Source organism: Aulonocara stuartgranti (genome assembly GCF_965226115.1).
Source record: "Aulonocara stuartgranti genome assembly, chromosome: 22".
In the NCBI taxonomy this organism is placed as follows: domain Eukaryota; kingdom Metazoa; phylum Chordata; class Actinopteri; order Cichliformes; family Cichlidae; genus Aulonocara; species Aulonocara stuartgranti.
Window position 1 is genome coordinate 18370148 of NC_138957.1, and position 27295 is coordinate 18397442.

General features: G+C 42.0%; 1 protein-coding gene across 3 annotated transcripts in view; it reads left to right on the forward strand.

Moving 5' to 3' along the window:
* The first annotated feature begins 216 nt into the window (after positions 1-216).
* Positions 217-27295, forward strand: part of elmo1 (engulfment and cell motility 1 (ced-12 homolog, C. elegans)) — a 102870-nt gene continuing 75791 nt past the window's right edge. For 2 of the 3 annotated variants that reach the window (XM_082522357.1, XM_082522360.1), the window contains exon 1: positions 217-373. The gene's annotated coding sequence lies outside the window, so the exon portion shown is untranslated. The remainder of the gene's footprint in view (positions 374-27295) is intronic. The other variant, XM_082522359.1, reaches the window with a different exon arrangement.

A 27295-nucleotide genomic window follows, 5' to 3' on the forward strand; every position in this document is an offset into this window, starting at 1 on the left:
GAGCTGAGCTTTGGGGCTAAAATAGTGAAATGACGATTTTCCATCCTGTAAAAAAATAAATAATTACTAAAAAGTCCCCTTCCTCCTGTTAACCAGTGACTGCTTGAGTTCTGCTGCTGTCGTGCATTCGTGCATCCTCTGTTTGGCAACACAAGCCAGCCAGCAGACGGCAGAAGAAAAGAGGAAGTGGAAACATCAGCACTATCTCTACGGCAGAGGAGGGAGGGAGAGAGAGAGAGAGAGAGAGAGAGAGGGAGAGGAAACACCAGTGAGTGACACGCTCTCACACACACGGACACACACACACTCTCTCTCTCACTCACAACACACAACTCCGGACCTTTTAGTGGAAGAAGCGTCCTCGCGTCGTCAGGTTGGTGAAAGCCTCGTTTCCTTCTTCCTGCAGAAATGTTGTTGTTGCTGAAATTCCGTCTCACTTCCTTCGCGTTGTGGCGCTAAATGTTCCTGGGGGGTGGCTCGCAGTGTTTTTGTGTGCTCGCTGCGCTCTCGCCACGGCGTGCCCGAGTGTCTGTGCGTTACACCGGAGCGAGGCAGCGAGTGTGCCTGCGCTCACGGCTCTCTCCTCCTGCCTGTCGCTACTTTGTTTTCGGTGGCCTCACAGCGGCTCCGGGCGCTGTTATTTTATTGACATGCTCTTTCTGATTTTCTTTTTTCTTTTTTTTAAGCATCACTGCTCTCTCTCTCTAACATGCACGTTGAACTGCGATGCATAAATGAAAGTGCCAGTAAATCCAGGCTTTGTCCTCGGTTTAGTTTCTTGTTTTCCCCTTTTTTGAAACAAGTGCACAGCAATGCTGCAAGTTGCGTGTTTGCTGCAGATATACAGCCAAGAAGCAGCAGAGGTCTCTGCTTTTCCCGGCTTGTGTGATGGAAGTGCATGCTGCTGATGGCTAAATGCAACAACAAAAAAAAGAAGAAGAAGAAAAAGCTGTACGTTTTCTCCCCCCCTAATTAAAGAGCTGCTTTAATTGTGCGCCGTGTGTAACTCCAACCCTGCACGCTGGCCACACCGCGGGCCTGTGATTAGGCAAGAGGAGGGAGAGAAGAAGCCGGACAGCCTCTGATTCATGCAGAAGCTCTCTGCTATCCTCAAAACGGATCAGAACCTGCGATACCAACATGAGCTTCACTCACACCCTTTAAAGCGGTCTTCTTCACTTCTCTCTTTTCACTTCCGGTGGGTTTTCACCTGACCTCCCCCTTCAAATCAATGCGTTTTATTGAGTGCTGTTTCCCAAACTTCTGATTAGTCTTGTCCCTCAAAAAAAAAAAAAAAAAAAAAAAAAAATGAAGAAGAAGAAGAATCTGTTGTCACTCCTCCCCTTGCACTGGCTGGATATCCAATCTCTTTGGGTAGAAAGACAGTAGTTAATCAGTTTTTCATCATTGCTGATTTAATAACCTTCTGCTTTGTTTTCCTGCCTTACTCCTGTGGCAAGAAACAAGACGTTAGACCACATTAGACCTCTGTTTGCAAAGATTTGGCCCTAAGTAGCTCCCCTTCTTCTTCATTACCGCAGAAAGTATGTTAATATTGTAGATAAACAACACGGGGGCTGGGTGCATCATTCCCAAGCATTACGTCTCCAAATTGCTCTTACGAGGAAAGACTGTGGAGTAGATCAGCTAATGTGAGATGTATATCAATTTTGATTTCATTAAAATATGATATCAAATGTTCTTCCAGCGTAGCCGGCGGATATCTGGACGTATTGGGCCCAAAGCTTCCTGTTGTGTGCGGCGGTCATAATCTAATAACGGATCCAAATGCATTACTCAAAGTAATTAAAAGCCTAAATGCCAATCAAAGGAGAGCTGATGATTTTGTGACTTTGATTCTTCCGGTGCATGTATTTATTGTTTAGTTCTCCCTACAGATTGTTTACTGTTTGCAGTCAAACCCAAAAAAAGAAAAAGCTTCTGGCACTGAAATCTTGTCTCTTGTCTGCAGATTCTATAAATGCATAAGCAGATATGTGTGGATTGGAGTGATTATTATCTCAACGCCTCATGCTGTGATTGAGAGTACACGACGAATAGGTAGAAATCAGTGAAAAACAGACTCAGAATCCATAGGCTAAAGGGGTGTAATGGGTGTTAAATCTGAAAAAACCCCTGTAACAGGATCGCTGTGACTTGATTCCAATGTGCAGCAACAAATCCATCGCACTGTTTTCCCCGCAGTGAAACGAGAAACAGCTCCATAATGCTTCCCTGACAATTGCTTTAAACTTGTGAGATAAGATGAGGTGGATGGAATCCATGCTGAAGATGAGAAAATCTACCAATTTGATGCCACGAATCCCACTTTTGTAACCACCTCACTTCAATCTGTAGCTGTTCTAAAAAGACCTCAACAGCAGACAGCTCAGCGTGTCTCGGCGCTGTCCTCGTCGCATCAGTCATCGTGCAGCCCTGGGTCTGCGCTGTTGTCTGCGTTCGGACCCTCTGCTCCTCTGGGCAACTTCTGGCAGAGTGAGAGCTCGTTTATACGCCCCGTTAGCCGCCAAAGACGTCCCTGTTGTGATGGAACCGCAAGCATGTTGGCATCATCGTGTCATGGTGAGATTGTAGCCTAGAAGCAAAAGCACTGGGACACACGCAGTCGTTACACTGGAGATGCAGAACTTGACCAGAAGGGATTCAGTGGAGTCGTTTTTCCAGTATTAATGTCCATAAGAATATTATTGTATGCATTTTTTGCACTTTTGTCCTATATGTGCACCCCGTGACTTCTTACGACTGTGAGTTAGAGATTTTCAGCAGAGGTCTGGCACAGCTTTACCACTCAAAGAAGGCCATTCATGAGCCATACTGGGGAACAGAGCGCTACCTGTAGCCCCATCACCCTGGCTGTGAGGTTAGTTAGGTTTACGTTCACACAAGGGACTCGTGTGCTTAAGTTTTTATCAGCTGCGGCAAACCTTCATTTCTTGTTAGCTCCCCTCGCCGAGTAAATATTTCTTTAGCTCTGCAGGGTTTTAAAAATCAGCAGCAGAAATGGAGTGTTGCAACACAAGAGCAAAACAAAGTTGGATGATGAAATGCGGCAGCAGTGACTCACCAAACAAACTGATGGAATTAAAATTGAGTACATGGGCCTTTTTTTTTTTTAATCCCGAAATATAATCCAGGAAATCAGATTAGTACACAGAGGCTGAGATGGAGAGGCATTTGGGGAGAGGATGGGTGCCTGCCCTCGCCTCTTTGACTCGCATCACATGTGAGATCCTTCTCTGTACCCATTTGACGCTCCCTACTGTTTGGCATCTTCTCACCACCTCCTCAAGTGCAACCCTGTTAATTTCCTACTCCTCACGTCTGACAACCCCCCCCCCCTCGCCTTTTTCTTATTAGCTTGCTCCCTCGCTTATGCTTCCTTTCTCACACATGCAATCCGTCTCTTGCAGTTTCCTCTCAGCTGCGCACTCTCACGTTGCACCCCCCCCCCATTTACTTTTTCACTCTCTGTTGTTGCTCCCAAAGGGAAGCCGAGGTATGTAAATTGTTTTCTCCCTGATGTATCCCGAGCTTACTGCTTGTTCATCTTAAGCTGCAAACACGTAAATGCAAGTTGTTCCTAAAACAACGCTTTTAAAACTGAAGCGATCTTTATCCCAAGAGTGCTTTTAGCACCTGTTCAAAAGCAATCTCGGTCTATTACAGTGAGCTGCCATTCAGGTACAGTGAACTCGTGAAAATGCAGGACACAAACTGACTATTAAGACCCCATCGGTCTCTGTCATTCTGTCCAAATACTCTCTGCTTCTGTGTGACGCCAGTAAAACTCTATCCTGGAGTTCTCAAACTGAAACAAAGGAAGTAGCATTTCCAAAAGTCTCAGTTTTGGGAGTTCTGAAATGCAGGATTGCGTAAACACAGTAAAAGTCATATGTTTTAGAGCAAAAACATATTAGCGTGGTTGTGAAATATGAACTGAGCTTAAAAAAGCTTCACAACTTTCTATGCCTTTTTAATAGACGTTTAACATTATTATTAAAACAAAAAGTCTCTTTAAAAAGAGATCCTTGCTGTTATCCTTGCTTCCACTGGTCATAGATAGGCCTGTCATTGTACAGCTTCAGGGGAGATTAATTTGCAGTTCCAAATTAGTTGAATGTTGCCTTGCATAATTGCTCCCTGTGGTATGAAGTTAATTAAAACAGTACGTAGGTACTGAAGGTGCAGTGGGGAAGTGCCAGACAGCCAATCACACATAGATGGGTGAGAAGAGATCTCATCGGTACTGCTGCCATGTTCTGCTCTTTACTTTACTGATTGTTGCTTCGGGCTAAGTTCAGAGCCGAACAACTCGATGAGAGTAAATGAGAAAAAACTGATGGAGAGTCTTATTGTTTTTTACCACAAACCGTGATGTCTTGGCAGTTGCATAAGGCAACATGCTCGTGGGTACGTTTTGACCCTTAACCTTGGTTGGGCTTGTGTAACTATACATATCCTGCTCCTCGGGCACCGAGCCCATCCATTCTCAGAATATGAATCAGTTTAAGCGTAGACCATCCATTGGTGAATTTTTCGGTCCAAGTCTAGACTTCATGCGACACGAAGCGGCCCTAGATGACCCAGAAACTCATACGGATCCCTCTGTATGCTTGCTCTGCCCGCTGCATTCCAGCCGTGGTTCTGCCGCAGAGCTCTGTAAATACTGAGTGAGAGGTTAGCCAGCTCTCTTGCTCTGTGTTTGTGGTATTTAGCATCTCTTAGCTAAGAGGCTCTCAGGCTTAGAGCCTACTGACCCAGTAGGATAAATGAATAGATAGCCTCTCTGTCTACTATATCCCCACTTAGCTGTGCGAGAGGCTCGAGATGATTTTATATTTATAGCTGGCCACTTTTTCAGATGGCCCGACTGTGAGTAGGCATTAGTCCCTGCTGTAGTTGGATCGTGCTCACGTGCTTTGTGTTTTCAGCATCACTCGGTGCATGAATTATGGCACGTGTGCACAGGTGCTGCAAAGATTTGCAAAATTCTCTGCTGCGTCAGTTTTTATTTCTCTCCACTGCTTGCCTGTGTCATTTTCACAGCTGCTCGTGTGTCAGTATGACCCAGGTGCTTCAACCAGGTTTTATTATGTTGTAAACTAATTATAGCTCCCCCCCGTGTGTCTCTGAGCCCTTTGGGTGGTGTTTAATATTACAGGTCACCACCTAATCTGTCTTTTGGTGTCCATATATCGATGGTTTTATCAATACTTCTGTTCCCTCTTTCTGTCAATCCATAAAAATATGATGTGCCAACATTAACTGAAGAACACACAAGTCACTGCTGAGTCCTGATCTCAGTAATTTAAAAGGAATCAAAGTTGGGAATGTAAATCTCTTTAGGTATATCTGGCCGGTAGGTGCCCTTGGTACCAATTTGGACAGCCTGCAAAAAGAGAAGACAATCCACCACTGTACATTTACTCCACTACTCACTAATTTGACCTGCCTAATGGTTAAAAAAACTATTATCCACTAAAAAAAATAAAGACCGTTACCAAGCTAAGAAGTGCATTTCTTGTTCTCAGTGATAAAAACTCGAGGATTTAGGTTCTTAAACGTGCCCCTAAGTGTCTTGTCCACTTGGATCTTAAGTGAGCGTGAACTGATGGAAGTGCCCTAGTTTTCAGCCCTGCTCTCCCCGAACTGTGCTTTTGATTTTTTATTATCCTTTTGATGTTAGATTTGTGGAAGTCGAGAGAGAGACTTTTATGAACTTGTTTGCCTTGCACATAAAAGGCAAACACTTCATCGTACTAAAATAACGAAAAATTATTGATGCATTTATTTGACTTTCATCTGATGTAAACTCTTTAAAGTGGAGCCCCACCAGTTGCAAATGTCAGCGTTGGTTTTGGAGAACTATTACGTAAAGGGGGGGGGGGAAAGCATAAATAAAGGCCTTTTGGATACAGAGGGAGCTGCGTGGAATCTGAGGATTATTTAGATACTCGGTTGGTATCAAACCTCTTAGACCTCTGTCTGCTTGAGACTAGTGGCTCCATGGTACTCCACATGCAGCGTAACAAACCCAAATTTCTGACCAGACTGACTGTGGCCCTTCTGTTTCATTGTTGGTGCTGGTGCGAGTTTTTATTACGGTAAAGTAATGTAAGGAAAACATTAAGTTCTGCTGCATAGAGTTTAACAGTTCTTTAAACGGTCCTTTACTGGGTCTGAGAGTGTTATGTGCTGCAATAAGTAGAGGTTTTTTTTTAGTAAAATGATAGAAACCAAAGTTTTCTATTATTCTACTTTTTACTTCAGCCATTTTTACACTTTAACTCCATAAAATGACCATTTCAGAGGGATTCCCACTAGTGGAAGTACTGTGGTTTAAAGGGACGAGCGCTACCTGGACAGAGTGTGCATGAGGAAGGACGCCCGCTCACCCGTGCTGTTCTCACAAGGGTGCAATTACATGTCACACAGACTTCGTCCTAAGAAGCTGGCACGTTAAAGACCGTTTAATATTCTCACATGTGCCGCTTGTCAAGTGACGTTGTTAAAAGTTTAAGGGCATGTTGGAAAACGGCTTTTCAGGGCTGCACGTTTTAAGCTCGGCAGTTATTGGATGAGATAGAAGGTAGCAAAGTCCCGAGAAGTCCTCACGAGTCCCTCAGTAAATTTAACAAGAGCTTTAGGCTCTCTTGGTTTTCTTTGGGAACTCTCTGTAAATCCAGCAGAGCTTGCTTGAAGGAACTACCCAAAAATGGCCTTTAAAAATCTTGCATTTTTGTAGAAGAGTGAATTACAGTTGAGGTGAGAAACCCGCAAACCTATTTCACCCTTCATCTCCAGTGTTGTTGTGTTTTTGTGGGTTTATCTGTCTTCATTGTTCTTCTGTTTCTAAAAGTAAATTTGAGCAATTATTATAAAGTCTGAATTTTCTTTGATTTATGTATTGGTTAAAAGCAACTCTGTTAAGACTTAATTTAATGCTTTGAAGGAAAGCAAAAAAAAAAAGAGGACAATACTGTTAAAATGAGTAGCTGCAGTTTTTAAATGGTGTTTATGCCTCACAAGCCTTAACACACAAATATGAACACATTTTCAGGTATTAGCCTTTCTGGGTGCTTGCTATATTTCTTGTTGCTGCTGCGAGCTTTTTCATTTCTGGTTATTTCTGTTAATGTGAGAATAGAGGTGAGGGGAACGGTGCGATAACGCTTGGCTAAATGAACAGTATAATTAATGTATGGGCTGAGATTGTGAATTTTATCCCTTTCTGGCTTGACGCCTCTGATGTCAGTGCAGCAGGAGTGTTTTCTATTAGACAAGTCAAGGCTACATCTACAGAGATGAGATGTAGGAGTGGAGGGCCTCTCGTAATATACCAAGGTCACCAGCTCGCTCGTTCTCTCCAGGCCCGGGAACTACAAGCGCGGGATTGAAGATATGTTGCTTTATATTGGAGCTGCTTCTGGCTCTCTGAATAAATCAAAACGCGCAAGAGCGTATGAGAAGCAGAGCATTCTGATATTTCACCCTCTCGTGGTTGCATCCCTTGGATACCCAATCTTTATGTCGCTCTTTTAAAGAGTGGTTCTGATTTAGAGCTGGGCTGGGCTTTGCAGATGCACATCTGCCTGTTCAAGCAGTTTGCTGGTACTCGGGACCAGTTTAAAAAATATGTGGAAAAGCTACAAACAAAGGCCACTATTGCTCATGTTTGTGGTAGTCCTTTATCTCTGCTTCAGCAGAGGAGGGGTAATCAGACTTTGTTTTTTTGCTTCCTCCTTTTGGTGAACTCTGGTAAGACTGATGTCTTTCCAGTTCAGGCCAACCCTTTACCCAATTACTACTTGAACTTTTCACTGCAGGACTTCATGCAAGTGCATCTCCATAGCCTTTGTGTTGGTTAAATGTGTGTCATCCCACTCTCTATCCTGCATGTAGGTGGAGAGCTACGCAAATGAAGACGATGTATTGGCCTAAAGACTTTAATTCCTCCTCTTTTTCTAGCATTCTTGTCAGTGTTTCTGACTCGTCTTTATCTTCTATCGTCATGTTTTCTCCATTTATACAGCTCCACATATTCATATTGCCCAGTCTCTGACCCTCACTACCCACACACTGACCAGCAGCAGCAGCATTCGTCAGGGCATCATTGCTCCAAGCCTCATTGGTCATCTCTCTTGCTGCCACTGTACAGCTCAGTAGCAGCCTGAGGTGAGTTTCTGTTGGCTCTAAGCAGCCGGGAAAACAACAAACCATAATTAGTTGTCACACCCTGATGGCAACGTTATCGCTTGTTAGAAGGAAGAAAAAAATCTCAAGCAGGGTATTTGATCTGGAAAACAGCCACAGCGAAAAGAAGGCCTCCCAAAGCCTCGCTCAGGGGGATGTCGAGCTGTCAAAGAGCATCAGGTCAGATGGTGAAGCTCTTTTACCTCTTTTCCAATAGTACCTTGGCTCGGTTCAATTTGACTCTACTTTCTTTGGGCAGTTTTCTATTACAGTTGAGTACCGCCTCAATGTGCGTGGGGTCATTATTGCCAAAAGTCTCGTGTCGTCATTTGTATGTGACACAAACACAACAGTAGAGGACATTGATGGTATTTCTGCTGCAAAACGTCTACGCCTCATCCTTGAACCACAGTGTTGTTTTGTGTGTAGCTATTTCCCTCATTGCAGGTTTCAAAGATGCCGGCTTTAATTCATGTTAAGGAGTCACTATTGTGACTCATCCAGTGATGACAATCTTTGGCCAATCAGTGGCACGCAGTCTGACGATGTCACATTTTCAGCTTAACTCAGCTAGCTTGTAACCCCGGACGAGTAGGCACTAAAAAGGTACCTGGTACCAGGTAGTAACACCTAATGGAAAACCATAAAGGCTGAGCTGAGCAGGTACTAGTGGAGGCTGTTAAGACGGAAAGCTAATGGATGCTTGGTCCAAACTTGCCTCATCCCACCTCAGTGAACTATGAAAGACATATTAGTTTTACGTAACTGCTCAGGTTTGTTAAGTTGATCAGAAATACGTGTGAAAAACGCCTCTGTGTGTCTCTTTCTTGCCTCGTGAGCTGAGTAATTAGTACAGCATAAGAGTGCCAGCTGAGTTCACAACAAAATTAATGCATCATTGTCAAAAGCAGAGTATGCCTATGTCAAGACACCCATGTGGGAGATGGTTTTCTTTGGCAGAGACAAATATTTTGTCTTCTGTTTAGTTCTTATCAGAGTTTCTGCTTCTTGTTAGTTCTGCCAGTCACACTGTTGTGTCTATAGACACGAGTTCTTCGTGCCATCTGAGAATAAACACCGTGTTTTTTGTTGCTCTCACACTCGGCTGAATCATTGTGATGAGCTCGGGATTCTTCTGCCGTTTGTGGCTCGCTCAGATTCTCCATCTGTAAACCACCTGTCTTACCCCGTGTCACCCTGGCTGGTCTGTGCTGGCCACACATCAGAGTTTTCCATTTCCTGTGGATGTCACACGTCGACTGTGTGCTCAGCCCTTATCTTTTACCCTGCTATGTCGAAGTGAGGAATAACACATACGGCTCAGCTCGCTTGGTCACAGCATGGCTCTCTATTGAAAGAAGAGGGGTATTGTAGTGGCAGACAAGCTGGGTTTAATGTTGCCTTCGGGGCTTGTTGCTGTGTCTGTTCTTTTGTTGTTTGGAGGGGAAGCTTAACACCCAGTGTTTGTATTTTTGGTGTGTGTGTGTGTGTGTGTGTGTGCGCATGTTTGACTTGTCGAGCTGCATTTTCCAGCCCAGACAGCAAAGTAGAAGAAAGGTACAGGAAATACCGAGGGCAGTTTTACAATAATAGGGGAACTGTCAGATGCAGGACACTCTGTAAAAGCAGTGAAGGTTTGCTACATGCAAAGTGCGATTTCCCATTGGGGTTAAGAAGAGCTACTGTGGTTTGCTCTTATAGCTACTATATAGCACAAACCTCATCTGAACAGAAGGTACAAGGTGAGCCACTTCCTGTCGATATCCACGTGTAAACCAATCCTTTTCCTGTTGACAGAAAGTACGTAGACAAAGGTCAAAAAGCACAGACAGAACTACACAGCCCAATGTTATCAGATATTAATTTGCTTCCAGTGTGAATTGCAGGGCAGCCTGACCAGCTGAAACAAACAGTGTCTGTTTCCAGACACTCTGTGAAAAGATGTACAGTATGAGGGCTTGATATGCACCGATTACATCATTCCAATGACATCGCACCCACAGCAATGAAAGCCTGGCCTGTGGAATGCCCACCACTGGTGTTTTTCTTTCTCTCTTTCCTCTTCCTTCTTTTTCTGTCTCTGTTTCGCAAAAATGTGGGTTACAAGCAATTAACCCATAAAAGGCAAACATGAACCTCTGAATCCTTTGCCCCAGTTTATAAATAGCAAGACTTCAGCCTCATTTCTTCTTTTGCTGCCACTGTACCACAAGCAAAGCCCTCACCCCTCAATTTTACTACATAGCTTGACAATTATAGGGCATGGGTGAAGCCCAAATGAATAGCTTTTGTATGACTTGGGCTGGGGATGCATACAGGATGAAAGTGTTTTAGCCGTGGCCAGTCACCGCACTGCTAGGGTGGAGGCTGAGCTGGCATTGTCACTGGTTTGTGACTGACCAGACCAGGCTGAGGGCTGTCACTGGGTAAACATATTGAGGGGAGGGCATGGTTGTAGCATATGGTTAAAAAAAGATGTGGGGTGGGGGGGGTAAATAAATAATAGGAAGGGGGTGGAGAGTGGGAAGCTTAGGGCAACGCTTGGGGGTTAACAAATTAAAGGGTGAGCCCAGTGGTGGGGCACGGGGCAACTGTCAGGAGAGGGGGGAGGGCATTGTGGTGAAAGGGCGTAGTACGCCCTAAGTGGCTGGGGAAATAAGTCTAGCAGGCAAGAGAGAGAACAATAACAAGCATCTTGGAGACTTTAAAAGCAACAAAAAAAAAACTGCCTCATGTGGAAAATATTCTCAAAAATAAGCCTCACCATGTTTTCCGTGGCACACATGAGTTCATTGTTGTGGGTGTGTGCAGTGGTGTGACGCTGATGAACCGTTGGTGGATGGCGAAAAACATTGTGCCCCCCAACAGTGCGGTCAGTCAGTCATTCAGTGTGGCAGATAGGCAGTGACCACGCAGCAGGGAGGAAGAGAGTGTTTTGGTCAGACCAGGTCCTGAAGCCACCCAGGAGATGCTGGGTGTGTTTGCGTGTGGAATTGAGGTTTGCTTGATGTATAGCCACAGCTGGGGGACAGTGGGAGGGGATGAAGAGACAGCTGGCAGGGCAAAGGGTGAGTGTAACGAGGAGTGTGTGTGACAGCCACAGTGACTCCTTTGTTCCTACTCACTTGTGCCAGTCACAGCAAGTAGATGGCTGGTGTGTGAAGTGACTGAATCCTTTCATAGCACCTAGACCAGATACACAGTTTAGCTTTACACTCAGCCTGTGTGTGTGTGTGTGCAGGCAGGGTGTGTGTGACTCTATGCAACAGAGAAGTGGCAATGGCGGCAAGAGATTTCCACAGGAGAGCCCATAACCATCTTCCATAATGCCAGTGTTCCTGTAGAGCGTTTATTATGCTTGTGATGATAGTCATCAGCGCTAACATAATTGTAGCGCCAGCAACACTGAACAGTGGCGTGCTTGCTATATGCTAAGGTAATGAGTGTTGTTGAGGGCCTGTGTTCTCTCCAGAGTTATGTCTTAATAAGAGGAGTAATTTTTGCTCTGGTGGAGAGGAGTTCTGCATGTGTGTGGCTTCTGCTGGAAACGCTGCTAACGTGTGGACTGAGTTTGTCAAGGTGCAAGGTCACATGAGACGTCTTCTTCACCACACCTTTTATTAAAGCCCTCTGGTTGTGTGTTTGTGTGTGTGCGTTTGCGCGCATGAACATTTTCCAACGTTTTCATTTTCACCCGTCAGAATACCAGCAGTCTTTCAGTAACAGGCTAATGGATAGAGGATAGCTTATTGTTCTCTACTATTAAAAGGTGCTTTTTTCCCCCTCTTTGAAACCTCTACACTGAAGCATACCCTCTTCCAACACCATTTAGCTTTCCAGTGATATTTTTTTATGAGTTCAATAAGCCCTTTCAGTGCCTGACATCTTCCTGTGAGTATCTGAACCATTTATTTCAAGTAGGACAAGTAAAAATAGCCATGAATCAATCTCAAATGTTCTCGGGCTTTTTGCACATCTCAATCTAGGCTACAACCCAACAGGGGATAGAGCATTCAAAGCTGGGCAGAATAACTGGCACTTCGGTGGAGGGGCACAGTCATTAAATACATGACTGGTGGCAACAATTTGGACTTTGACATACTTTTAAAAGCCATTAAAGGTGCAGCGGCGGATTATGATTTGTTGAGTTATGATGATAATACGACCCTTTGGTTATTACATGCTTCAGTGGAGATGGTAATCCTCTGATACAATTGATTTTAGTTTAAGTGCAGACCATGTTTCCGTTAGAAGATGTATCTTTTGAAGTTAAGTGTGCAACACTGTAGCAGCTGCAGACCAAATTATCAGTTCCCCTGAAATGTCACAGTACGATACAGAGTGGTTTTTGTTCAGTGCAGGGATGAGAAGCAACGTTCAAGCGGGGGAAGAGCAATTGTTTCATGTAGGATGCACATGGTAGGAAGTTGTGTTGTTTAGGTGTCTTGTGCCTAGGTGCTATATAAATACTGTGAAAGCATAAAAACGCTCAATTGATGGAGAAATACATTTTAAAAATCAGTATGTATGCAATGTGTGCTGCCAAACGCACCTTCAGAACTTCCTTAAGATTCATTCACACATTTACAGTCAACGCCCTCAGCCACCCTCACAGCATGACCCGCTTGGGCCCTCTGTCGAACCTTAAGTCACCTTAAGAAGAAAAGGCTCTTTTAGCGCTAAAATTTCTCAGTTAACAGCAAATAGAAAATCTTCAGCTGTTGGTTGTAAGAGTGAGCTCAGTGGCCTTTATGCCCTTCCATCTGTTGGATTGCTCTTTATTTTTTATTTTTCTGACCTAGGATATACTAATGCAGGATACTAACTACATGTTGATCTTAAACTTCTTTTGCAAGTCATTTTCCTCGGTGCTTTGCATTGCATAAAAAATTTCCATAAACCTCAGCTAATACTGCTGAGGCTCTATGTAAAATGAGAGACGTTAAAAAGTGAATGTCTCATTCACATCTGTGTCAACTTCCACATGTTCATCTGCATATGCTTGTGCTGCTCTCATTTGCTGCTCTTGTCTGGCGTTCAAAGACCTCATCCTCAAAGGGGCATGAGCGGCAGCAGCTGACTTGTATTTAACTCTGCAAACGTGCGGGCGCACAAACACACACGAACTATTTGATCTGAGCTAAAAATCCAGAAATGTAAACTCTAAACGAAAAGGACACTATGATGTCTGAGCGGCGAACAGGTGGGTGGCGTCTCTCTTTTAACCCCGGCCCCGTGATCAGCTGATCACAGCTGATCACTGGCTGACAACGTTTAACCCGAGCAGCGAAAGTCCGCGGTGATCTGAAAATGATGTGCCGGGAGTTGTGCCATTCTCGGCCGCATCAGTAACCCTCGAGCTCCCGGCTAGCTATCGAGCTGGTGGGTAGCAGACGTCTCCGAAAACGTCGAAGCACTTTAGCAAAGATGCGATATCTTGATAAACCGAGCAGATATTTGATGTTTACACAGCTACTTTCTCGCCTGAAAATATGTTAAAAGTTTATTTCGTGACCCAGAAAGATTAATAAGAGTAATTTTTAAAACTTAGTAGCGGCCGCCATTAGCCGGAAACTGGAGCTTGGCTGGGCCGCGCTATGAATTCTGGGATATGGTGGGCCACGAAGGACACACCCGACCCATCCTTCAAATTCGGAAAAAGGAGCACGCATTTGTCGGCTGCATTCGGAGGGGTCTACGAATTTGGACAGCCTTCGGCGCGTCGCTGTGACATAATCGGTCTACAAATGCGGCCTCAGGAGAATGCAGCCCATGAATTTGGACACGACATATATTGCCAAAAATATTCAGTCACCCATCCAAATAATTGAATTCAGGTGTTCCAATCACTTCTGTGGCCACAGGTGGATAAAATCAAGCACCTGGGCATGGAGACTGCTCTTACAAACGTTTGTGAAAGAATGGGTCGTTCTCAGGAGCTCAGTGAAGTCCAGCATGGTACTGTGATAGGATGCCACCTGTGCAACAAGTCCAGTCGTGTCTAAATAGTCCAGTTGTTACTAAATATTGGACAGTCAAGCGTTCGTGGTATTATAACAAAGTGGAAGTGATGGGAATCTCAGCAACTAATCCACTAAGTTGTAGACCCAGAGGTCTGCCAACTTTTTGCAGAGTCAATCACTACAAACCTCCAAATTTCACGTAGGCTTCAGATTAGCTTAAGAACGTGTACAGAGCTTCAAGGAATCTGTTTTCATGACCAATCATCCAAACGTTACATCACCAAATGCAATGCAAAGTGTCGGTTGTTGTGGTGACGGAGACGTGTTCTCTGGAGTGATGACTCACACTTCTCCGTCTCGCAATCTGATGGGCGAGTCTGGGTTTGGTGGTTGCCAGGAGAACAGTACTTTTCTTGCTGCGTTGTGCCAAGTGTAAAGTTGGTGGAGGGGGGGTTGTTTTTTAGCAGTTGGGTTCGGTCCCTTTGTTTCAGTGAAAGGAACTCTTAATGCTTCAGCATACCAAGACATTTTGGATAATTTCACGGCCCCAATTTTGTGGGAACAGTTTAGGGAGCGAGTTTGGTATGGAAGAACTTGCCTGGCCTGCACAGAGTCCTGATCTCCAGCTGATAGAACACATTTGAGATTAATGAGAGCAGAGGCTGCAAACCAGGCGTTCTTGTTCACCATCAGTATCTGACCACACAAATTCCCTTCTGGAAGAATGATCCAAAATTCCCATAAACACTTCTAAACGTTGTGGAAAGCCTTCCTAGAAGAGTTGTAGCTTTTACAGTTGTAAAGGGTGGACCAACATCGTATTAAACCCTATATATCAAGAATGGGACATCACTCAAGTTCATATTCACATCAAGGAATACTTTTTACACTATAGTGCAGACTTAAAAGTACTTATATTAACTTTTTGCTTTATTTTTTTAGCATTTCCTTATTCCCATATTTCTTCAGCAAAGAACTTAGAATTGGCCAATTCCCGTGATATTTTCCATGTATATTGCTGTTGTGAAATCGGTGCAAATACTAATGACTGAAATGTAACCCAAGTGCTGCACGATTCATTTATCCATAATTTCATGTCAACTTGTTTTTGCATGGCAACAGTTCTGCAGTTGTTAGGGAGCAGCAAACAGCTCTTACCCATTAAACCAAGTGCTTCTAATTTGTCCCCACATTGCATCAGTAACTGACAAAACTGTGGTGCACGGCATGACAGGCTTTTCACAATCGGGAAACAAAAATAGAAGTAATATGTGTCTGTGTGTGTTGGCAAGAGAGAGAAAAAACAGTGTTGAATACTAAAGAGTAAAAAGCCAAAACAAAATGAGCTTTAATCAAGGAAAACTCGCATTATTTATTAGGAACTGGAAAAACTTCAGATTTTCAAACAATATTTTCCTCATTTGCGGTGGTTTCATAGGGTGGAGGTTAACACATTCACTTAACGCATGAAAGATCCCCAGTTCGAGAAAGTTAGGAAACACAGAACCACACGAGAGTTGTATTAGGAAAAGCATCCAGCATAGAAACTGGTGTCAAAGTATGCTGATCCACCCCCGCTGAAACTTACCTGTAGCAGGGTAACACTGCATGTCTGAACTTTTCTATTACCTTAAAATTATGATTAAAAGTGTCCAAAAAATCCTACCTGAGCAATGTTCAGTGTGTGTGTATGTGTGTTGTCATGCACACAAACATTGAATTCTGCGTTTGAACAACCCAATAACAGTCAATCAATGCTTCATGGGAAACTTTACAATGCAGTCTGAGTTTGAGGGAGAACATCCAGCATCTTCCTGTGTGCGCATCTGTGTGGGTCCCTCTGACGCCGACACAATACCGTCTGAAAGCAGTCCCGGTTTGTATGTTTGTCTAAATGCCGAACAAAAAGAAAGCCTTGCCTTAGCAGCTCAGCAGCAATCATTTGCAATGGAAATTCCCTGACCCGGGATGCCCAGTCCTTCACATCCCATTTGATTCAATGGAGCACATGCCAACTCTGCCAGCGCAGTGAACAAAGAGAGTTAAGCTCATAATATGTAACAAAACAGGTCTGAAAGAGCTTTCTAGTCATCAGCTTAACAGTAACCTTTCATTTTAAAACCTGAAGACTGTAGTCATATCTGTAATGCCTTTCTCATCACACTGTTAATATCTATATCTTTTTTTGTTAGTTTTTTAAATAATATGCTGTATGAGCAATTTTATAGTTCCTGTCTTTTTGTAAATGGTTAACCTAAATCTGAAATCATCTCAAACATACCTCAGCAGCTAGTAAGGCAGCCAGTCCTCCTTTTGTTCAGTTGTTTGTTACCTCGCCACACTCCACCTGATGAGTTGTTCAAAGCGTCCACGACTAGTTCTGGTTCTGTAAGTCAGCGTATGCTCTCACTGTTGTGACAGCTTTTTTCTTTTGCTGCTGAAAAAGATGTAGAACACCAGCACCTTTCAAAGCATCACAGTCAAACATTCCAGTATGTGAACAACAGTAATAGGAATAGGATGGTTATATCATCAGATCTAACTTGTGGACCAGCGTGTAAGGTGCAGAGCTGTTCAACTGTGGCTGTTCAGGCACACATTCGCTAAAAATGAAAGGATTTATTTGAAAGCTGGGCTTGAATGGTGTGTTCGCTCCTGTTTGTGTATGATGCAATGCAACAAGTAATTTTTTTGTTTTGTTTTTTATATTTTTCAGTGACCACTCATAAATCTGTTTCTCTTGTCATGGTTTAGGCATATAACCAAAGATATTTTAAAGCGCACATGAAGTGGGTGCAGTTGTTTCTCATTTAGCCATAGACGGTGTAAAAGATGATGAGAGGGGCGGGTCTGACTGTGAAACTGCTTGCTCATTGGCTAACAACTTGTCAATCGCAAGTCGTTATCCAAGGCAGCTGTTTTTTTTATTACCCCTCAGCCATAATCATGTATTATCATCACTCTGCTGGGCGGGAGAGCGACGTGGACACTCAACTTTGTGAGCACGAGAACGAGACGATGTAGGATTTTCAAATTCGTACCACAAGTGCTTCTATTAAAAATCTTAGACGAGTTTGAATCACAGTGACCTCAGCCTCAAGGTCAAGGTCAGAGGTCGAGTTTTTTTTTTCTGGTTTTTTTTTTTTTTTAATCTTCTGAATCCAATAAAAGTCAAGACGGAAGTTACAGAGGATCTTCAAATTTATACCACATCTACTAGAAGGCTGAAGTGTAGCATTAGCAGCCGTCAGTGTTTTTTAGTATGATATAAATGCGTGACTGAGGCCATAAACTCAGCAGGAAAGTTCTGACTGAGGTCAAGTCAGAAAGTCTTTTCCCCATAGACTTTTATGGGACCAGAAGACGTGTAGCAACTACAGCTGTCGCCATCCAGTGGCCTTCAGATAAAATCCAGGTTTAAGCTACGTCCGTGTTTTACACGGTCAGCGTATATAGTGTAAAAGAGTGAACTTTACACCGTTATACTTTTTCAGCCTAAGGCCTCAATTTTACTCAGCTGCAGACAAGAAGAGCTGGAGATCAGATGGCCGAGTAGTTATTAGTCCTGTTGTACTTCTTTGAAGTCTGCCACCTTGAGCAAATATGTACTTGGTGCATTGTAATATAAATTCTCCACGGAGAAGTGTGCGCAGTCACAATAACACACACGGGCACGCCGAGATCTGCACGGACCCTCACGTTCAACATCTGATTAAATCTACGTGATGTGGAGGTGAGCAGACATGTAATCCCTCCCTTACCTGAACCACAGGGGTTATAGAAGAGAAAGTTTGCTCTAAGATAATTTAGAAATCAGGGTCAGAGGAAAGAATGAACCATCTTTTATTTCTTTAAATCAGATTCGAGTCATTTGTTTTTTTTATCCCTCAGCCGTAAAAGGCTGTTGGGGTATTGTCATCACCCTGCCTTGCAGGCGGGCGACATGGACACCCAAGTTTGTGAATGAGAGTTTCAAATTGATACCATAGGTGTGTCTACTAAAACTCTTGGACAAGTTTGACTCTCAGTGACCTTGACGTTAAGGAGGTAGGAAAACCTTGTGAATGCAATAACTTGAGAACAAGGCAATGTAGGATTTTGAAATTGATACCATGCATGGATCTACTAGGAGGCTGAGAGGTACCACTGGTCAGTATTTTTAATGTCCTGGTGACCATTGAAATCAAAGTTAATGTAGACATTTCCTTAAATAAAACTGCCCACACAAGAGATAATACCAATATGGCTGGCGAATGGTGAGACTTGCTTCTGAAATACAATACATGGTATTAAGTAGTTGTTGTCAGTAACCTCAGAACAACCAGAACATTCTCTACTTTGCACATTTTCAAGAAGCAAAAATAAAATATAGTAGCAGAAAGATGAGCAGTTTAAAGTTATGCTTATATTTCCTGGTTACAGTATCTTCATCTGTCCTCGTTGTTTCTGTTGGCAAGGTGGGCTGCGTGACACATTAAGACTAACACTCACAGTAATTAGCATAACATTGCCATACTGCCCGTGCTCTAGGGCAGTGCCGCTCTCTTTTCTCTCCAAAATGAGTGAAACTAAGCCTTTAGCTACAGTATTGTTCTTGCATAATCCCCTCTGCTCTATTCTGAGGTGTACACTTAGCTCACGCCTGGTCGGCAACAGTGCGTGTGCTCTGTTTTTGCAGCTTCGTAGGATCCTGAGTGTGCAAGTAACTTCCCAAAGCATCTGTCTTTTCTGTTTGCTGTTTAGCACACAGAAGCCGTACCAACACTTCCTTCCTTACGAGCAATGATAATCCTGTTGAGAGATGAATACCCTTCAAGAGCAGTTTTCACTTAGCTGCGAAGAGATAACTACCGTCTGTGTTTTATGAATGAGAAACCTCACAGAGGAGGCTATAAAAGACAAGTGCGATGTCTGTTGTCTCCAGCTTGTGTTTTCCGTAATAACCTTTTGTCCGGTGCATTTCTTTCCTGCTGTCTGGTGTATAATTTTAGCATTTTAGGAACACAAATTTCAGGGCTGATTATTGCTAAACTGCACATTTGAGAGACTGCTTTAGCCTGACCTTGTTGAACGAATTTTGAAGAACGTTTTACCTTTTTAAGATATTTTTTTAACACGACAGGAAGCAATTTAATTATCCAATTGCTGCTTTTGTTAGGATTTTTTTATGACCTCAGTGGCAGTTTCAATGAGCCAGATTAGCTGGCATTTGGAAAAGCTGAGTTATTGATTTGCCCTCCAGAAACGAGGGTTGATTGGTAACATAGCCTGAAACTGGAGCTTGTTATAACTTGTTCCCTGTCCTAAATTCGGTTGGTCGGTTGTTTTTTCAATGAAGGCCAGTTTCATAACCTCAACCGTGTCAGTGTTTTAAAATAGGCAAAATGTTTACGTGGTTGTTTGCTTCTCTAAAATGCGCCCACCTAGAGCGAGGGGTGGGAGGGTTGTGTGATAGAGAGGTGCTCGGATGCGCTCAGTGTTCTGCTAGAGTAGTCAAGGTCACTGTATGATGGAGGCGGGTTTAGATTTTTTTGCTTGTGAATGAAAAATGCTGCGCTGGTTTCCTCCCTGTGTTACAACGCCTTCCACCTCCTCCAACACATACCTCGCACGACAATGGGACTATAGACCTAGTTCTATAACTTCCCTTTCTATCCAATCGAAAAGCACCATAGACCCCCGCCTTGGTCATGTGACCTGACAGGGTTTTGTTGTGTGCCTACCATCCCCACTAAACACCCTCCACACACACACACACACACACACACACACACACACACACACAGATGGGGGTCAAGGGAACTTTTTCAGGATGGCTTGTTCCTTGAAGCGTGGCCCCTGAGGCTCCAGCCCTTTGTTGTCTGCAGTGATCAGTCAGAGGGGAGCTCTGCTCAAACTCTTTCTGCCCCAACTCTCTGCCGCTTTTGAAGCATTGCACTTTAATGCTTTTCTTCAAAACACACAGTTGTGGCTTTGGCAACTGTTACACACATTTTTATGGCGCTGAAGAAGAGATTTCATATTTGGTTTTGTCAACAGCGAACGGACATTTACGTTTCCGCAGTGGTTTTTTGATTTATTTCTTTATTTTTGAGCCAAAAGTTTGTTTTACCTCAGTTTTTAAAAATGTAAAAGACAGAAAGACAAAAGAATATATTTTGTATTAGATTTACATGTGATGTTCTTTCTCTTGATTAGAATTAGAATTAGAATTAGAATTCAACTTTATTGTCATTGCACATGCACAGGTACAGGCAACGAAATGCAGTTTGCATCCATCCAGAAGTGCTTTAGTGATATAGATATATTACAATATATATTATCAATAATATAGATATGTGAGTATATTACAGAAATGGGTCTATTATGGTATGTTATAATGTACACGGTATGAAGTATGTTGTGAATATTCTATAACTATAAGTATGTACAGGCTGTAGTGAGTACAAGCTATGTACAGGATATGAACAGGATATAAATATGAAAAACTATACAGAATATGAAATAAATAACTTTACAGAATCTGGGATATACAGCTATACAGAAATGGGAACTATGCAAGTTGTAAACAGTTGTAGGATTAAAGATTATTGATATGAGAGACTTAGAAAATGGTCATTGGTCACATTTGTTAATACTGCTATGATTGCTGCAACATAATTGTAGTACGCCTAATTCACAAATGTAAACTCACATTTATAAAATGCGATCATACAAATACGAGTTTGGCTGGCTTGAGAAACTGAACGACACTTGGTCTAAATACACTAACAGCATCCAAAGTATTATCCTTCTTGTGTAATTCTGAAATATACCTAACCATTTTTGTTAGATGTTGGATAGGCTCAAATGTTTGCAATGGCTAACGTGTAATACTTAACCTCATGTAATGTAACTAACATTGTGCCTTGTAGTAACTATAGTAGGCTACTCGGCAACCATCCAAACATTTCATTCAGTGTCCTGCAAACAAAATATAATATTAGCATCTTCTCTTTTCAGCTGTTGTTGATTTTTTTTTTTATTATTTTGTTTGCAGAATTGCTTTTTTTTGTAAGATTCTATATTTGTTTTGTTTTGTTGGTATTGAATTGGGTATTAAGAATCGTGTAATTCTGTTGATCCCAACTACTAAATTTCTGTTATGAAGACATCCCTACTCCCCACTTGATAGTCATCATGGTATCACATTTGGGCCGTTATTGTAAAGTGATTTATCTAAATGAACTGCATCTATATCCTCACAAGTCAACTCTAATAAACACAGCATAAAGACTTCACTGAATTTTCCCCAAATAGGTTTTTAAACAGTCTTCTATCTCCCATAGATTTCAATTTCTTCAGGTCTTTGAGTGCTTTATCTTATATTGTCTCACTAAGCAGTTAGTTAGCTTGTAATAAATAACTTGTTATATGTCTGTGCTGCAATTATTACATACTGTAAAAAGTCAGTCGGCACCATTGTCAGGGTTTGTTCAACATCAAAGGTTTGAGATTATAAGACTCTAGCAACTACATTTTTTTTCCTTTCTTTGCTTACACCCCGTGAGTTTTCTGTGGAGCCGTTTATTTCTAATAAATATATTTAGAACATGACATTTAAATAGTGCTTGTGCATTTGAATACCTTACCTAAAGCCATTTCTACTGTTATGACTATAAATGTAGTCACATCAGTAGTAGTCAATCTGTCCCTTTAAGTATCCAGCCCCCTCTTTCCTGCTTCATTCTAACAGTCCAAAATATGTAAGTTGATTACACCCCAGACCCTGCGGGCCTACAGCCAGACCAGCCACTGGAGACTGGAGACATGCATAGCATAACTGACATTTTTATCTCTTTAACCAGAATCTCTAGCTGAGGTAATTTAAGGTTCAGAAACCGCTGTTATCAACCTCAGGATTTCATTGAGGTCCGTTTAAAAATCCCGATGGTGAAGTCTGAACCGACCACTGGTTGAGTATGCGGAATTTTCTTTGGAGGAATTTGTGATGGTACTGTGTTTTTATAATAATTCTAAGCATGCATCCCATTATTATTACTAAGGGTCTAAGCCTGCCTTCCACTAAAGTAGACGTTAAGGTCTCTTTGCTGATTGCACACGTCAGCAGTGGTAACCATCCGGCACACTGATGGGTTTCAACCCAGCTGGATCCCAGCAAACTTAATGTTTCCTACCGCTGCGACAGATTACAAGTTTGGATCTACTTTTAAAGACAATATTGGATCACAAAGTATTTCCATAACTCAGTCCTACTGTTCTGTTCTGTTTGGAATAAATAAGCTGTGGAGACTGTGTGTTTGACCTGGAAAGGCTGCTAAGAAGCCCAAGAGCAGAAGGTCACTCTCACACTCTCGCACACACTTTTTTTCCTGTAGCCAGCAGTGGAAAGGCTTCCGGGGTAAACACCTAATTGCGCGCCTCTTTTCTGTTTTAAAGCTCTCACCGCCGACCTTGGTGCTGACTGATATTGAGTTATGTAATGGGCGAGGATGGCATGTTATTTTTAAATCTACAGAGAAAAGGGATTGTGTTTGAACAGAGCACATCGCCTATTGTGTATCAGTAAGGAAAAAAAACAACGTGTAATAGTCACCTTATGCAACACCCTTGACAACGCGCACTGTAAGTGCTGATTTAAATATACACACAGGGGTATTTTTGATGATGCAGATCATGTTTCATAAGCGCTTACATATCCTAAAATATCACACTTTCCATTTAGATTGATCACAGAGCAGTGAGGAACCTCATTCATGATCAGTGGGTCACCATATTTATCTGTTCACTTCTCAGCAGTTTATGATGCATGGATGCTGTAAACACCTGATATAATTAGATAAATAAATACATTCAGTCATTACTCATTACATTGGTAAAGAGATGAAGGTACATACATAGCAACTTTTTGCATCTGTTATCGGGCCACTTCTCATTTGTTTGTCTATGTTTTAGAGTTGTGTTTAAAAGTATAATCATGGGAAGGAAGATTCAGAGCAAAATGTTAAATCCCCAACCAGTTGTTGAGTGGTTGCTGGTAGCTGGTAGATGAATTTGATTGCAAAGAGGTATACAGTGCTGCACCAAAAATCTCCTTGCAGTTGCTCTGGTTGCTAGACTGATTGATGCGGTTGTGACACCAGTTTGTCTACAAACGCTAACCAACCACCAAGTGGTAAGTAAACTTAAAAAACTGCAACACAAACCAGAACTGCCACCCTGTTTGCAACCAATTTCACCCAGTGACACCCAGCAACCACTTGCAAACCGTCTGGCAAAAACTGTTTTTTTCCTGACAACCAGAGGTTACCGGGAGATCACTGGCCAGTCTCCAGACCTGTGTAATTGAGCCTTCATATGATACGCTGTGTTAGCCTTGTTCAGTTAGTGCACTGAACAAGGCTAACACAGTACAGTGCATGACTTACTTTCTTAAATTCCAACATTGCCTTTTCATCCTCAGTTTAAAGTTGGCATGGGTTAAGCGCCTGAGCCATTTGCATTATTAAAATGTAACTGTGTTATTTTTTTTTCATGCATTACAGATAGAGAAAGGGCAGATGATAGAGTGACTGATGGTCTGTGAAGAGTGCTGACTGCAGCATTGTGCAGACAGATAACGATATGGGCAATTAAAACAATTTATCATTATACACAAAACAATAGTGTACAAGTGAGTTTAAGAAACTTTTAGTTAACATAAATATTTGACCTTTCCCATTTTGAGCTTAAAAAAATGATATAAATAAACTTTTTAATACTAACTAAGCTCAATTTGTAATAATTTCTTCCTTTGTGTCACAGTAACCCTGTTAATTTAAATAATAGTGGGCACTTACTTACAGTTACTCATATTAAAATGAGAATACTGGTTATTAAATGTATTTGCATAAGGCTTTAGTGGTGACCTTTTCTCGATAGCTTGAGATTTGCCCCATAAGACTTTATTAATAAATTGAGCAGAGCATCACTCTGCACTCTCTTATCTGCATGTGGGTTGTCAGTCATCCAGGTCATGGCACTGCCTGTATCACTGAGAGGTGTGAACAGGGCAACCTCCAAGAGGAGAAGCCCACTATGGGTTAAATACCTGGGGCTCTATCAGTTTTTAAAATGAATGAAATGTGAACCTAAAAAATAAGCCGACTTGCCTCCATTTCAGTCGCATAAGACTCTTATCTGTGTCAACACGCCGATAATCAAAAACCCCAATGCACAATGGTGTCACTGCTCACTTTCTTCACATAAAGGGAATAAATAAAGCCTGAGAAAATAAACTGTAAGCATAATGGAACAAACATAAAACAGTCATGAAAACAGAACAGGCATAATTATGAACTGCAAGCTCTGAGCTTCCTTGACATGCACGCTGCAATATTAATAGATAAGTGCAGACTCTAGCAGACAAACATCTTCTTCCTGTCTTTCTTGATCATATTAAGTGCAGTAAGTGCTTGCATGCATATTTTTCTCAGCCTGACTGTGTTTAGATAAAAGAGCTGAATGCTTTCCTGACTACACATTACTGACACAAGACATCCATCCATCCATCCATTTCCTTCCACTTATGCGGTCCAGGGTTGCAGGAAGGCTGGAGACTATTCCAGCTGTTCTATCAAGGCAGAGTACACCCTGGACTTATCACTCATCTATCACAGGACCAAGATGCACACACTTAGACTGAATTAGGAAAAAACAAACAAACAAACAAAAACCACTTTTAATTGGTATTTAGATTATTTGGGTTTACAGTACACCTGTCTGGTGTGCTGCACACACAGGTTTAGTCAATTGCCCCTGAACCTGTGTGCTATTACTACTGTCAGACAAGCAAGGAGTCAGCAGCACATTAGCGTGTGCAACGATGTTCCAGTCATTGTTATTCATAAGATAATAAGTGGATACTTGCACAAAACTTGGCAGTGAAACTCAGCTAAAACACTGTATTTACATTTGACATTTTCTGCATTAAAATACGCCCAGTTGCGTTTGGACCAATTAAGGAGCTGCTGTCGAAAATTTTGTTCCTATTAATTTTGCTTCTGTGGTTTTGCAGACTGTTGCTGTTTCTGCTTCTGCTTCTTTTTCTGGCGGGTCACTTTAGGGGTCACCACCACAGCAGATCGTCTGTCTCCGTCTCATCTCCACCCTCAATATTCTCTGTGGTCTAATCGGTTGATGACACACTGCTTTAAAAGCGTCATTTGTAGAAAAATAATGACGACTATATTTTTGTGTTCTAATAACATTACTTTGATTGACGCTGTCATCGCGTAACTGTAGATTATTGTTTATCTTGATGGTTTACAGACCTAGCATATGCATGCATGGAGCATTGTTAATGATGATAAGGACTGGCAAGATGTAATTCATTTCTTTGTCCAGTAAGAATGGTCTACTGGTGCACGATAACTCCATTACAGGTTATCTCTCTTTGCATTTTATCTAGTTTAGAGTCTAAAGCAGGAAGTCTGTCTTTCTCAGTGCCCCGTTCAAACCCCAGGACTTTCCTCTTTTCTTTTTCTTTTTTTTTTTTTTTGCAGGCTAATAGCTTGTGTTCATTTACGGCTGTAGTTTGATCATGCAAGTGAAACGTGTTACTCTTCTTAAGTGGAATAAGTGTGGATGTGGCTTTGAATAATAGATGAACCCCCGAAGTGTTATGGAATTATCTTGGCCTGACAACCTCCTCTGCAAGCACAATGTGGGAATGTGCCGATTCATTTTATGTTTAAAAAAGAGAAAGTCTGTGAATAAGAAAAGAAGCTTTTGAAACACCAGTCAATTGGATGACGTCAGCACCTCCCTGACTTTATTTAAAACCTGCATTTGCTTTAAATTTTCAGTTAACGCTTTGATCTACAACCATGTAGAAAGAAGTGCATCCACAAGCTCACATTCCTCGCAAACAGTGGTTATCTAGGCCATGGTCATAGAGCTGCTGACTGATATCCAGCTCCTGAATTTTATAAACAGTAACACTTGTTTTGAATATTTGCCCATGTGTTGTTGTTAATCAACATCTTGCTGCTATGTATGTGAAAACTTCTGTTTACTTTTCAGAAATAGGTCAGCCTAGCTGGTAAATGAAACAATCAGCTTTAAATTATTAGTATTCTAATATGCCAAATTCTTTGTTTTTCCGCTGAGTAATAGCTGATTTTAAGCTCTCACAGTACTCTGCAAAAGTCTAGTCCATAGTTCTCCAGGCTTCATGAAGGACAGTCAAAGCTTTTCTTTGGATGCTGGCTGCTTTTTGTTCTGTTCTCCATTCTGATGATCCCACACTGCTTAAATAATGTTGAGGTCAGGGCTCTGGGGAGACCAATCCATGACTGATAGTGTTTCAGTGTGTGTTTTTATATCCAGCTATGCTTTTTCTGCAGTCTCTGTGTGTTTGGGATCATTGTCATGCATGTAAACTCTTCATCACCTCCATATATACCAGTGACAATTTGAATCAGACAGTTCAAACTTGGTTTCATTACTCCATAAGACTTGTTGCTGTTGATTTTCAGTTCAGTTCTTGTGTAATTTAGCATACCTCATCATTTTCTGCCTGTTTCCCTTCTTTGACAGTCACCCTTCCCCTGACACTATTTCTGATGAGGCTTCAGCGCACAGATCAACTGAAGGGCCACATGTATCCGGTGTCAGGTCTTCACTGGATTTTCCCCTATTTTTTAATTTTCAGCTACTGTTCGTCTGGTATAAACAGTTATTTATAGTTACTTCTTCTTTTGTCCTCTGTTTGTCCAGCTTCCTCAAAATTATTGAGGGCGCTCGGCAAACCATCCAAAAAACATACAAGTTTTTTAAGTGTACAAGCTTTTTAATAATAATAGGGAATCACCTTTTTGGTGTTAAAATACTATTTTATGCCTGTGAAACATTGTTATTTTTGAGACTGTTAGTAAATTCAGGTAAAAAAGTGGGGGGAAAATAAATGTATGTGATAGGCTGCTAGTTACAAAAGTCCCCAAAGATAGACACAAAACTAGCTCATCCCGTGGAGTTATGTGCTCTGATGTGCTTCAGTGTTAAGAGGCTTAATTTAAAAGACAAACAAAAAAAAACAACCTCACAACATTAAACTGACAATGCTCTGGTAGGAAAGT